The sequence below is a fragment of the Homalodisca vitripennis genome, unplaced genomic scaffold (genome assembly GCF_021130785.1).
Source record: "Homalodisca vitripennis isolate AUS2020 unplaced genomic scaffold, UT_GWSS_2.1 ScUCBcl_10602;HRSCAF=19566, whole genome shotgun sequence".
Taxonomy (NCBI): Eukaryota; Metazoa; Arthropoda; class Insecta; order Hemiptera; family Cicadellidae; genus Homalodisca; species Homalodisca vitripennis.
Window position 1 is genome coordinate 1 of NW_025786710.1, and position 15,536 is coordinate 15,536.

General features: G+C 34.0%; 1 pseudogene; it reads left to right on the plus strand.

Moving 5' to 3' along the window:
• Positions 1-7,123: 7,123 nt before the first annotated feature.
• On the plus strand, positions 7,124-15,452 carry LOC124374854 (annotated as a pseudogene).
• The last annotated feature ends 84 nt before the right edge of the window (positions 15,453-15,536 follow it).

Here is a 15,536-nt window from a genome sequence, read left to right on the forward strand (position 1 = left end):
TATCCTTAATCTTTTTATCTGATAGGAAGAGCAAAATAAATTTCTCTTCTAGATAGAGACATGAGTGAGACTCCTTCATCGCCTGACATTGCTTCCTTTCGGGAGGCAGAGAAAGAAAACAAGTCAATGTTCTGGGTCGTGGTCGGTATAATATCCCAATAGTAACCAAACTAATCCGTGTTCTTTTCTCAAAAAAATGAAACCTGCCCGAGCCGTTTATTTTAAAAATTGCAAACATTTTAAAACTTTTTTTGGTACTTTGGGATTATACCGAGATCACAGACAGGGAAACCAGTAATGAAGAACACAAATAAATTTAATAGAAACAAATACATGATCAGGGTACGAAAAAAAAATAAAAAAAAAAATACAACTTCTTTAATTACGAAATTGAACAAACTTTACAACGATTATCAATTGTTAAGTGGGGGTCAGATTCCTGTTATATGCCCTCAAACACTTAAAACTTTTTTTCAATGAACTTAGAAACGTTATAAAACAATGTAGTTGAGTAACAAAACTATAACATTTCTCCATCAATCAACAAACATTTCCAGGTATTGTGATTCGGTATTGGGTATGTCAGCTGTTATCTTAATCTTTCTCGAGAATCCCGATTACGGCAGTGCCGCCGCTGGCATCACATCAATTATTTAAGTTTTTTCTGCCCCACGGTGTGTACACACGTTAATTGCCTCTTCCATTACCAATGTCTCATAGATAGTTATATTTCTGATCAGCCTCTCTAGAATTTGATATTTCTTACTGATCAGGTTACTATTCTCGAGGGATGTTTTTTCTTTTCGTTTGTACATTTGGAGGACGTAAGGCACTCGCATTTTGGGTGGCGGGTGGGAGTGGTGATCAAAGAATTAAACAGAACAAGTTTGTTGTTTTTTCAAATTATAAGAGGATTTAGTTTTTTGTTTGGTTAATGTTTTGTTCCTCTTTGTTCTGGATTTTTGTAGTTTGGAGAAAATGTAAGGGGGGTTAAAACACGGAAGCTACCAACAAAAGCGACGCACCAGCACTGAATACGGTCGGCGAGAACTCTTGCCAATCACGTTATTCTACCTAGACTGCTCGACTTTGACCTCAGTCTGAGGATGGGGAGCGGGGTTCGCTAATAAGACAATTTCCTGTTTTATATTTGGAACGATAATATTGTTCTACTAACGTTAATCTAGTAATCAGTTAGAGAAGCAAAAATGTCCAAATAACGATTCATGTCTGGGTGTGGTTGGTATAATCCCAAAGTACCCTTTTTTTTACTTTTTCTAATTTTCCTATTGCAACGAAACGACAAAGTCTCCCGGTTTAAAAAGACCGCACGACGAATAAATACACTCATTTTTAAAAATTCCATGTTCAATTAATAAGGAGATAATTTTGTTTCGGTTTAAAACGTAAACTCTTTACGTGCCCTACGGAAACACTTTGACACACACAATTCACTAGGGTTGGTTGAACTAGTGGATGGTTGATTCATCATTGTAACGCACTCACTCAATCCGACCTAGCCTACTGAACACAATATCTTGTGAAGCACTGACTCATGCCCCGGAGAACTTAGATAACAGATATGCTATCAGGCTGATATCAGTCCCGGCCGCAGATAATATTCAAGTAAACAGATTATCCAGACACAGCACACAAACTGAACATTAAAAACTTAACTACTTATGAATATACCCCCTAAAATCATGTTATTATTTGCACCCACTAGTACTATATATATTTTTTGTTCAGGAGCGGTGAGCAGAATACGTTGATAACGTCTAATTCGTGATTTGCCGCCTCGGCCTTTAATCTTATAATGTCCAATATATCGTTTGCCAATTTCGATATAAAAAACCGGGTCTGCTTATCGTACCCTACCCAGAAAAAGTTACCTCCATATAATACCATTTATTGTACTCTAACCAAAACATACAACCTTAGTATTAGATTTAATACAAAACCTTCATATTATTCTCATTACCTTTTATATTTTAAGCAAAGAACTTGTTTCTTGGCATTACTTAAAATAGGGTACAACCACAAAACATCTGAAAACTACCTAAACTTAAGCATGGGTTTAATAATAAAGACATACACTTAAGTAGTAATGGAAAAGAAATATGAACACGAACTCACCTCTATTTTTTACACCTATGAACCAAAGTAACACAAGAAGCAACAAAAGTATATACAACACAATCTTTTTTCTGATAGGCATGTCCAATGTTTGAACTGAATCTTGATATTTGTTTGGTGCAGTTTCTGGTCGAATACATGACCCTAGTGTACCAATATATATTCAAAATTTGAATGCTAGGTCAATTTCAAGAAATTGTTACTAGGATAACCTAACTATAAAATGTAGGTTACCTCCTAATATTCAAACCTAGGCCTTCAACCCAAAACACCATAGCATAAAACACATTAGTTAAATACATTGTCGATTTCGATAATTGTATATTAATTTATGGAAAATTAATATTCCAATTATTTAATAATAATATTAATCATGATAAAGATAAATATTTACAACCATCTCTTCCATTAAAAGAAATCGTTCACATTCACAAATTATACATTTTAATTCCAAATCCTATGAATGACAGTTTCAGAAGGTGGCTATTCAACTCATGAATCACGTTCAACAATCACACGTCTATTAGTGATGCGCGATTACGAGATGTTACAATCGAAACGTTTCGATTGTTTGGACCTCTCGAGACATTTCGATTGTGATTCCCTTAACGAGAGGTTCTTACCGAGAGGTTTTTGCCGAGATGTTCCTAGCGATTTTTTTATTGCGACACGACATCTCTTCTCGTACCGGGCATTTTATTTATTTTTTTTTTTTTTTTTTTATTTTCCAACGGCAGCAGCCAATTTACAAATACAAACATAGATAGTAGATACAGCGGAAAATAAAATTTAATACGAACAGATGAAAAATCTACATAAAGTAATAAAATAGGTATCATACAAAATTTGATAATAAATAATTAGTATTCAAAGATGTAACAGTTATAAATATCCAAAACATAACAAAAAAATAAAAATAGATTAACAAACAACAATAATTATTCAAGTATGGAGCGAACATAGATAAATTGTGCTAATAAATTAAAATATAATATATAACATTTAACAAATAACAGTGAAATTAAAATAAATACAACATATAATACAATGAACATGCACTTAAACACAGATTTAAAGCTAACTACTGTAGGTCTTAATCACTAGTCCCTCACAGAAAGAAGAGAGAAGGCCTGCCGGCGAACCTGGTGAAGTCCATCGAAGAACAGGTCACACCCAGACGCAACCTGATTTCCCAGGCGAATAAACCTTGCGAAAGGACTGTTGAAGTCGAAGTTAGTTGAGTGGTATCTTCGACCCAGCAGATCTCGAGATCTTGTGTTTGCCGGAACTCTGAGGTCGATTTCAGCTAGGAGATCTGGAGAGTTCATGCGACCATTTACTATCTTCCAGAGAAGGACAACATCAGCCACGTCACGTCGCAGGGCAAGAGGTGACAAGTTCAGATTGCCGGACAGTTCCTCCACAGGCACATCAAGATAGGCAAAGCCCAGCCGGACACCAATCAAGCGAAGAAAACGCCTTTGTAGAGCCTCCAGTCTTGTCCTATTGCCAACAGTGTAAGGCGACCACACGGGACTTGCATATTCCACAAGCTGTCTCACAAGGGAACAATACAGAGAGCGAAGAGCAGAAGGGTTGTCGATGCCTCTGGAGAATCTTGCTATGAAACCAAGCATCTTGTTTGCTTTGCTACTGATGTGGTCTATATGTCCAGAAAATCCCATGTCGCTGGCAAATATAACGCCTAGGTCTTTTATACACTGGGACCGTGGAATGGATGTACCAAAAATGGAGTATACGTATATGACTGGATATTTGATGCGGTGATAAGTTATACAAGAGCACTTACTGGGATTTACAGACATGTTATTCCTGACACACCAATCCTCAATTCCGGAAAGGCTATTTTGAATTTCTTGAGAGTCTTCTGGTGTAGACACAGCGATGAAAATCTTCAGGTCGTCAGCAAATTGTAAGGCCTTTACAGTTAATTTGTCTAGTAGGTCATTGACAAAGACATTGAAGAGGCAAGGTCCCAGCAAAGAACCTTGTGGAACTCCTGAAGAAGGTGAGAACTGAGTGGAAGTGGCGGAACCAATCCCTCACGACCAGAGAACGTTTTTGAAGATAACTAGAAATCCATGACAAAAGAGGTTCAGCCACTCCGTAACCCAGCAACTTAGACACAAGAATTGTGTGGTCGACCTTGTCGAAGGCTTTTGCCATATCGATGTAGGCTGTATCAACTTGGTAGTTCTTGCGAAAAGCAGACAAAAACATATTCTTGAAAGAGCAGGAGGTTGGAGACAGTAGACTTGCCCTTCATAAAACCATGTTGGGAAGGATGGATTATTTTGGATAGAAAAGGATTCAGTCTATCTACCACGATACTTTCAAAAACTTTGCCAATTGCCGGCAGAATAGTGATTGGACGGTAGTTCCGTATGTCGCTGGGATCTTTTGCTTTATGTAAAGGAATGATGAAGCCCAACTTTAAAGAGCTAGGGAAGATTCCTTTGTTAAGTGATTCATTGAACAACACTGTGAGGGGTTCAGCTAAGAGAGATCGGCAGTGATGAAGCATAGATGGCGGTATATTGTCAATTCCAGCTCCCTTTGTAGTGTCCAGGTTCTTAAGCTTGCTGAAGTGTTTGACGAAATGTTGAAAACGAAATGTTTGGTTCCATGATCCATAACTTTGTTTTTGCGATACACCATACACGCTTGACGAGAGGTTCCAACCGAGAGGTTTCTAGCGATTGTTTCGTTTACGTGTACGATCTATTCCATTCTTTAACTAGGCAATAGAAATTCTAAGGGAGATATGTTTGCCGATCGACAGAAGGATTTAACTGAAATATAAATTAATTCAGTTACTTTTTTTTACTGACTTGACTTCCGAGTTTATTTAATGAATTATTATATTAGCAGCTACATTTAACATTATACTACATTAAACGCTTATTCGCGTTACAATAATGACGTTGCATGAACGGTAAAACATCCAAAAAATAACATGGTACAAAATAAAAACATTTAATATTTTAAAATAATAACCAAGAAAAGCTATTTATTATAATTCAAGATAATATACTCAATCGTAATGCTTGAAGAATTATAATTTACATTTTGACTAGACACTATAAAGTAAACTATAAAGTAGAGAGTGGTGCAAACCAATATATAGAACGTAAATATGAAAAATAGTTTGAGACAGGCTCGTGAAAAGTAAACAATAACAAATTGGCTTAAACGAATGCAACAATCGAGAGAAACCTTTCGATTGTAAAGACCTCTCGCTAAGCAATCGAAACAATCGTTAAGCAGAACCTCTCGAGAAGGAACATTTCGATTGTATTAACCTCTCGCAATCGCGCATCACTAACGTCTATAGTATTTTTTTCTGGGAATGGAAAAAAAAACATTTAGCCTCCATGAGAGTATTCGATTGAGAAACACTCTTCAAGAGTACAAATATATAAATGTGTGTGTGAATTTTTAGCAATTATATGAATGGTGTTATGTAATGAGAAATGGTTTTCTCTTTTTTCCAGAGAGCCGTGAATTTATCAAGTGGTCTTAAGAGACAAATATTTTGCATCATCTACTCAAGTCAAACCAGAATACTGAGACAATTATAATCTAATTACAAATCCAGAGTTTTTTGTGGATAACTGTGGTATACTTACTCAACATGGCTTCTGACAAGAGATTAGAGTAGTATTGAACAAGAATCTTGGATGTTGAAAATCGGGCGATGCCCTATAACTAAAGGTTCCCTGATTCTCCCCTGATTTTCCATGTTTTTTCAAAACATAACTGCTTTTTTCTATGCTCTTTACTATGTTTTTTTTTTTATATCTGATTGCACTTAAATACCATAAAAAGCATTAAGGTATACCTTTACGAAAAATTACTGATTACTGTTTTACTTAAGTTTAGAAGCTTGTAGTTGATCTCAACTTATTCTTCAGTATAATAAATGCCTGATTTACAAAACTAGTCCATCACCCGAGGTATCCATTGTGCAATTGGAATTGAGAGTTTAATGTCATTAGTGCAAAGCTAGAAGTCATAGTACAAGAAAGATATGATGTCATTAATAACAAGAACAACCGAGGGTTCAATTGCAATGAAACTGGAAAATAAATTATATTCTAAACATGTAATTTGATCCAGCGAATTGGGTCTGGAGAATATCCTAAATACGTATGGTTCCTCAAAAAGAGGTGATAGGATAGCTTGTCAAGCTTCTTCTGGAAAGTCAAATTAGATCACACCAATCTGATATTGTAATTAAAATGATTGACTAGATACTGCTAAACATGACGCCCGAGTTCGTTGAATCAAGATGGCCTTTATCTATCTCATAAATTAAATTGCATGAAACTTTTTAGAATATATTTGCTGCAACTTCTACATTTAATTTTTTTTTATTATAGAGAGTTTTAGTGACCTTTCTTGCAATCTGTGGTAATTACCACGGTTCGCTAGAAGCAAAGAATGTCATGTTAATAAACTCCACCTGAGAAATGACACAAACACAGGTGCATACTGTAATTACCTTTGATAATGAATACTGAAGAATTACAAATTACTACAAATTGGGTTGAGCGAGTTTTATGTTCTGAACATCAGACGAGACGTCAACCGATGCACACGCACAATCTAATAATTAAATGATGAAAAGCTCATTGGAAAGGATTAGGAGAAAGAAACTCAATCATTGAGTACCGTACTTTGACTTCCTTTGCTGCACTTACTATCTGTTTCTTTAATAACACACATGCAGGTATTCTGAATATCCTCATAACGTTCAAACTCTAGCAAGGTAGCTTCATCAGTATTTTTGTCAGTTCAATTTACTTCAACTCTTGATGCAGTTAGTAAAAGTGTTATTTAAACGAGAAATACATTACAAGGACATTTTTATAATTAGGAACAAACAAAAGTTGCCTTTAAGAAATAGATTACTTCTTTACTGGCTACAGATTCAAAATAGAAAAAAAACTAGTAACAGCTGATCTTGATCTTCCTACTCCGTCGTCTTGTCTTGTGCCTGTGTCACCTGACTTGTCTTGGTGGTGAGTGGATTTGGGTGGTGAACATTGAATATTGAAAAGAACCAATTTTATAAGAAAAATGTCAGGAAAAGACAGATTGGCTATATTTCCTTCTCGTGGGTAAGTATATAATTTCTTTCAAAATTGTAAATTGGTGTAAATGTGTTAGGTAGGCTATATGAGTTTACTAAAACAAGACACCTTTTACAAAATATCTGGGAAGAAGTGAGAATAATAATTAGAAATTTATAATGCACTATTGACAAAATGCTTTATTATAAGCAAAGAAAATCTAAATTAGTCTATGTTGTTGACCTCAGATCTGACCTTTAATCAAAATCTCATATTTGTCCATTCCTAGAGTAGTACTATGACTTGGTATATTTGATTTCCAGTATTTTCATTATTTAATGGGCTGAATACTAATAATTATAACAAATTCAAAAAATTGGAATATAATATTTACAGGAAACCTACTTCTTCCAAACAGATCACAGGCTACACTTGACATTGTTCCACCCATGTTTATAAAAATTAGCTACCTTCAATTCTATGATATATTATATTTTAAACATACCATTAAGCCTTAAGAATTTCAGAAGAGAACAAAAATATTCTAAAATACATTGCCACAGTTAATGGATAACATTTTTTTATAACTTGGACAGAATTATGTTAAAATATAGAGTATAAGTAATCATCAAGTTCATACGTTTTGTTGTGTATGATATAGTCAAACTCTACGGCATAGACTCAGAAAAACACTGAATAATCAGATGTAGATATGACTTTTCAAAAGTAACAGAGTACGTGACGTTCTGAACAGGAATAATGACAGTCATGATGTTGTAAAAGTATAAAAAAATTAAACTTAAATAGGTCTAACTTGTTGATTGACTTTTTGGACTAATTTTAAAACATCAGTTTAAGCCAATGTAAAGTTACATTGACATTTATTATAAATTTAATTATTTTTCATTCTCTAAGGACAAGAAGCGGAGAAACCTCATTGCACTTATGTCTTAAAACAATCTTTGTGTTGCTTCCGGAGTGACAGGATATTCAGGATGAAAGTAAGGGTTGCCTCTTGTCAAGATGCATGAGGAAGTATTTAGAGCATTAGTCTCAGTCATATAACCTTGGAAGAAAGGAAGACCAGCTCTGAACCAGCTTCTACAGTCAAAGCTGGCAGGGGTGGCATGCCCTTATATCTAGGCTAACAATAGCCTTTATGTGTAGGGAAGCCCCACCAACTCCAACAGTCATCCTCCACAATATACTAGACCTATCGATCTACCCTTGCATCCCAATATATTGACATTTGCAGTTATACATTTCTCAAAGGAATTATAGTTAAAAGAATCTGATTCTTAGTAAGTGCTTGGTCTAAAAGATTAGTCAACCTATATACTATCTAATAGTAGGATAGGTTGAGTATAAAATGCTATAATTTCCTATAAAGCCTTGGTTTGTGTGTGATTTTGCGATCTATCTAACATTGTCTGCTGGTAGCTCCCAATCCAGATAAAATCTTCAAACACAATATCTATCTGGTAAAAGAGAGAATATTACAGCCATTCCACAAATACAGAGACATAAGTGTAAAAACTAAAATAATTTTTTTCAACATTTAAATTAAGTTAACAATAAATAAAAATAGTATTTGAACAACACCTAATCATTTTTTCATTATCAAATAAAATTAAACATGTTTTTTACCGTGGTTAAACTTGGTGTTACTCTGTGGTTGCTACAGGGTGATGATATTGGTGAAATAAAGTCAAAAAAATCCACTAACCATATGACACAATTTCAGTCTGCTGACTATTTGGAGGGATAACCAGCTCTTCTGCACATTTCAGAAATATAGTTTTCATTCTCATTTTATCGTTTATAGTAATGGAGTTTTTACTTGTTTTGAAGAAGAGATTTGAGTGTCCCGTCCGTCACAATAAAGGTAAGTAAGTTTATTTTTACAAGTTATTAAAAATAAAATGTGTGATTCAATAACAAATCTTCTATTCACTGAAGCACCCGGCCTAACCTCAAAAGTTTTTAGATTTTTCTAGTTCTGTTTCTAGTTTTTATTGAATTTTGAAAATTGTCCCGTCCGTCACACTTTTTAGCAATATCTCTATACCCCATGCCCTAAATTCGTTGTTAATACTTAAATTTATTAACTAATGTTACTTTTTGAATGTACAAGTTACTAGGCCTATCTAGGCCATTGTGAGATGAATCTAGGCTAATCTTATTTTTTAATTTTATGTAAAATAGTTTATTTCTCCCAATTTCAAAATATTATGACACCCTACTATTTGTAGATTGTAAGTTATACCTACACCTAGTTTTAATTAGAACTGTAGTTGTAGTACTGATTAGGCTTTGAGACTGTTTATGCAGTGAAATATTATTTGTAGCATTTAATTAACATTGTGCTGATTAATTTGACTGATTAAAAAAATTTCTAAAAGAGCTGATTAACTACAAGATCCCACACCAAATGTCAAAATATTAAACATTAATGTTAATAAAGGGTTTTAGAGTCAGATAATGCCCTTGCACATGGGCTTACAAAAAAATGTCATGGAATATTTGCGACATCTTGTTGCGATATTGCAGTCAACTAAACATTGTGATTCTTGTAATATTTATTTACTCTAAAAACTACACGAGTTTTTGTTGATTTCAGATATCTATGGAAATGGAGACAAATGAGCTTTTAAAATCTAGAGAGAAGGCGAGACTACGAAAACAACGAAGCAGAGAAAAAAAGAAGACGAATAAAGAAGCCTGGGAGAAGAGTTTGAAGAAAGATGCAGAGAGAAAGCTAATATCGAGAGCTAAGGAAAAGGAAAAGTTAGTTACAATTAGTTCTACAAGTGCAGGTAAGAAAGAACTCAAACTTAAAAGATGCAAGGAAACTGAAAGAAAAAGAAAATACAGGTTTAAAACAAAAAGAAAAGCTAGAACATGTATGTGATAAAAATAATGAACTTGGAACTTTTTCAAACAGGCAAAGCCTAGGAAAGGCTTTGTAGTTCGTGCAAAGAAATTTTTACCAAAAAGTCCTTCAAAAAAACTTGCTGTTGTAAGGAAAACTAGTTTATGAAAACTTCCAGCTGCCAAAAAGTGATCGCTTTTTTATTAAAGAACATGTAGAGAAAAAGACGGTTTTGTCTAAGGAAACTGAAGAAAAAGTTATAGCTTTCTACAGCAGTGATACAGTCAGCAGACAAGCTCCTGGAAAGAGAGACTACAAAACAGTCAAAAGCAAAGTTTCAGGTGAAAACTGCAATTGCAAAAATTGCAAATTCGACATATGGTTATGACAGTAAAAGAAGCGTACGCTTTGTTTGTTGAGGAAAATCCTGGTATTGGTATCAAAAAAAGTAAATTTTATTCTCTAAGACCAATTCATATACGCTTGAGCTCAGAAATGCCACATAATGTATGTGTTTGCAAACTACATGCAAATTTTAATTTCCTTACTGAATCATTGTCTAAAGCTGTTGTAGGTTTTCCACCTACAGGTAAAGAACTGTTGGCCGCCATATGTTGTAACATAACAAGTGAAGCCTGTATGACCGAGTCTTGCAACAAATGCAAAGATACAAATTTCTTGACTAAGTTTAGTTTGAATATAGATTTAGAGGCTCAAATTTCTTGGAAGCAGTGGGGAGAGGTAAATAATACGACCAGTTATAACATATGTAGAGGACTACTATTGGAGAAGCAATGGAAATGGTACAAAATATGTTAGGAAAGTTCAAAGTGCATTGCTACATAAAAAACGTACAGAGTGAGTATTTTGAGTACAGAAAAGAAAAATGCAACACAAGGTGAAGCTGTCTTACAGATAGACTTTGCTGAAAACTACAGTTGTATTGCAACAAGACGAAATACAGAGTGCACACTGGAGTAAACACTCTTGTAACCATTTTTACAGGTGTAGCATGGGTTCCCAATGGAAAACAATGTTATGCTTTGATTAGCAATAACCTTACACATGACAAGTTTTCAATTTGGTATTTTCTTAAAAAAATAATAAGTGATCTAAAACAACAGTTCAAAATTGAGGAAGTAGCGATTTTCTCAGACGGCTGTGCTGGCCAGTTTAAAAATCGTTATACATTATCCAATCTGAACATTTCTGGACAAGGACTACCAAGTAACTGGAGAATGGTGTTTCTTTGCCACTTCTCATGGGAAGGGGGCAGTGGACGGTGTGTAGATGGCACTGTGAAAAGGATGGTGTGGGAACAAGTCAAATCCAGGCGCACAACAGTTACTTCTGCTGAAGAGTTTTTTGAGTGTTGTCAAAAACAGTGTGAGGCAAACAAAATCAAAGTGATGTATGTTGATGTTAAAGATATTGAAGAGTGTCAAGAGTTATTGGAGTCTCGATGGGCAGCTGTCAGACCTATTCCTAAAGTCCAATCAATGCATTATTTACGGGCATCAACACTTTACCCAGGAAGTATTTGTAGCCGGAAATACTGTGAAATCAGAGCTGTCAACTCTCAGAGTCTTGGAACAGTCATGATGAGTCAATTAATGAAAAACTTTCTGATGAAAATTCCTTAGATTCTGACTTTCTCACTGAAAATAAAAAGGTCCAATATTTAGATGTATATAGTTCTGAAGATGAGGACTCATATTTAAGACCTAAACCTTTAAAAAAAGATGAAATAGAAGCTGGACAGTACATATTAGTAGAACTTGTAAGTGAAGGTAAACAGAAGAGAGCTCATAAGTATTTGGCTATAACCCAGGGGTGCGTAGAAGAAGACAACAACGTGGAGGTCTTGTTCATGAGATTAGTGCAGAAGACTAAAACCAAGGACCAACTATTTGAAATAGACTCTTCTAAAACATACATAGTGTCTGTTTCAGAAATACAAGGAGTTTTTGAGGGGCCAGAAGTAAAAGAATTGAGAAATAGTATTTATTATAAGTTTGCAAAGTCAATCGAGCTGTAAGATGAAAAACCCTTGTAAATATTTTAATTTCAATTATAACAGGTTCTAGTTGTAAGTAAATTTAAGTTAAATAGTTGAGTAAAAGTGTTCATGAATAAAAAAGTGTATTAAGTAACTGTTTGTTGTTTTTATACACAAGTAACCTTTTGTCCCGTCCGTCACGTCCCGTCCGTCACACGTCAACTGCTAAATTTGAATTTTTTTGTTGTAACACAGAGTTTTAAAATGGAATATAAAGCACATGATTACCAGAAAAACAACTTTACAAAACGTATACTATTATTTAAAAAAAATAATTATTGTACAATTCACAGAAAAATGTAGTAAAAGTTAGTGTAGTTTCTGTAGTGTCCAAATTACGTCCCGTCCGTCACACACGCTTTAAAAATTGCTGTAACTCATTTATATTTCAAAAGTATTTTTTTTTAAGTGAGTTTTAAAAATGACTCTAAGATATGCATGAAAAATACTGCAGAAGGTTTTAAATGCATGATAACTTTTTTTTATAGATACTATTAAGGAAATTTATCTCTCTGCTTGGTCCCGTCCGTCACAATGGAATGGCTGATTTAGTAATTTGCTGCATTATGTGTTTCCCATTTCACCTGTTTACTGTGACGAAATAATGAAGCAGTTCTTGAAACTTAATTCTGGTCTGTCTTCATGGGCTACAGGGAGTGTCGTGAGGGCCTTACATTCAATTCAATGAAGTGGAAAATGAGAATCTGTACACCCCCAGTAGACTTGTTTATGTTTGATATTACATAGTTTTTATCCCCAGGGAAAGTGGTAATACTCCTTCCTTTCTGCTCCTTAGTCATAGATTATTATAGAAAATAAAATAGAGAAAAATATTGGCACGAGTAAGGAAAATGATTGTTTTCTTGGTGTGGTACATAGAATAGTGTGTAGATAATTTAATACTCAAGAACATATTCTAGTATTTATAAAGCAATCCTTCATAAAAAAATTCATGTGGATTTTCAGTGCTCAAACACTAATGAAAGGTCGTCTGAAGGGAGCTCAAGAAGGGACACAGTTTGCTGATAGGAAAAAAGGACTGATGCCATTGCAAAATGAAAGGTTCAGACTCATCCTCAGCAAAATTATTGAGGTTAGTCAGAGTTCCAAAATGTACTCACTATAGTATAAATGGAGAATTCATACTCGTCAAATTAGATGATATATTAAATGGTTTTTTGAAGTCTTATAATTAAAGCTAGTAAGGAAGGGTGAAAGTAGTAGTTACAAAAAAAGCAAGTAAAGTTGAGAACATTTTGTTTAAAATTAAACAATGAATTAAACCACTTTATACCCTGAGCCCGAGTAATAGGTTCGGGCTCCGCGTCTGGCGCAGCGCCTTGCTACTGGCGCCCGAGTATAGCTCGGGATAGGTGGTGAGTGCTTATTTAAATTGTATTATTTAGCTCAGTCATTCTTATTTTTTGGATTCAAAACATTTTGATTTACCGGGTTCTAAGTTCGTTTATTTGTTGGTTTTGAGATCCCTGGGTCACGGTTTTTAGATTAATGAAATTACGTATATTTTTCGTCGTACTACAAGCGAGACTAGACAGCTGATCGTTGGTAGGCCTACTGTAAACCCCCCCACCCGTTTGCTTTTTATGTGTTTCACTTTGTGTGTTGTTGTAGCGATTGGTATTCTTACTTAAGTTTTCTTGTACAAATCTTGCCAACAAAATACTGAACGCAAAATGTTTATTATAATGTATTCTAAGATATGAATTTAAAATGATTGTAAATTAATTCAGGAAACATTAGTTTTTCTTACTGAATGAGTAAGGCAGAAAGCAAGCAATGTGAGATTATCTGTATTGTTCTTGTTTTGTATTTACACTCAGCTTTGTTCTTTCTTCTTGGACTTTTCCGATTGATTTTCTTTTATATTCTTCTACATTATTATTTTCGAGTTTAAATAATATGGGTGATGGGAAATCAAAAGTAATGCAATTCGCGATCTTTTGTTTGACTCACGAGTCGGAAAAGTTACGATGTTTTTGATACACACCTGAGATCAAATATTGATTTTTATGAACAATCTAAACGATAATGTGCGAGACTTCCTGTATTTGATTCAGACCATTGCGCTTTCAAAATTTACCATCACTAAGGCAAACTACCCTGAAATAACAAGCTTATGTAGCAAAAACTTTTTTTTGTATTTTTTACATTAAAATTCAATATTATGTAATAATTTTATTTAGAAAATCAAACTTTATATTTGTTATACATTTAAAAAAGTATGTATAATCAATCTTTAAAAAATGATATATAGTATGAGTTTATAACATAATTACTGTAATAACACAGAATTTTTTAAAAGCTCAATAAAAAACCCCAGGGAGACAACACGCCGAAACAATGTATTTCAGGGGCCCAGGGTAACAAAGTGTTAAAGACTTGAATGTTGGAATGAATGTTTTCTGAATTTTGGGTTGAGTAAGGAAATTAAATTCGTAAAATTTTCTATGCAATGCGTTTTTCAAACCATCCAAATTAAATTTACTTTGATAAAATTTATGCCTATTTATTGACTAGTATATCAAACTTATTGGTAGATGGGAACTTCTTTTCATTGTCTTTCAAATTGCATATAAATGTAGCAATTAGGGAATGTAAATGTCTTTTTAAATAAATGTTAGGATTCATATGTGGTTGGTTTTGACGTGTTGGTTTTTAATACTAAAGTGAATATTCTATTTCATCAGTATTAAATTTTTCATCCATTACTGTTTAAAGTCTAGATTTTGGCTTATAAAAGGCCTATCTGTTTTTGTGGCATTTGCATATACTAAAACGTTGAGTAGCTGTTGGTGCTGAAAACATTTATTTTAGTAGGAATTTAAATGTTTTGGAACAGTGGACCAAGATTTATAACCTTATACAAAGTTAATTGTTGTTTTTCCATTTTCATTGAGATAAGGAAGAATATGGTGCAGGAATTATGTTTTACCAAGAGACGCACAACTAATGTTAAGTCTGGTCTAAATTAGTCTTTAACCAATTAAAAACATCCAAAGAACAAAAAAACTAAATTTTTCAAAATTAAATGTTTCTTTGGATTGTTGTTTTAGAATACAGCTTTTTTATTCCTGGAAAGAACTGAAATTAATTTAGTCATTTTATTATTCTTTACTTTTAGACAAAAACGTTGATGGGTGATGAAGTGATGAAGGAGGCAGCTCTTTCTCCCTTGCAGAGGCCAAGTTCACTAATGGTGATTTCAACCAAGTTGTCCTTCAGAATGTCACAAAGGCACAAATCAACGTCACGCACAAAGAAGGACAATGTTTGCAGGTCAAGTTTTTACAGGGGCACGATTTTAATAAGATTCTTGGACTTGTTCTGTACATGTTTTACATTTTTTTTTTCT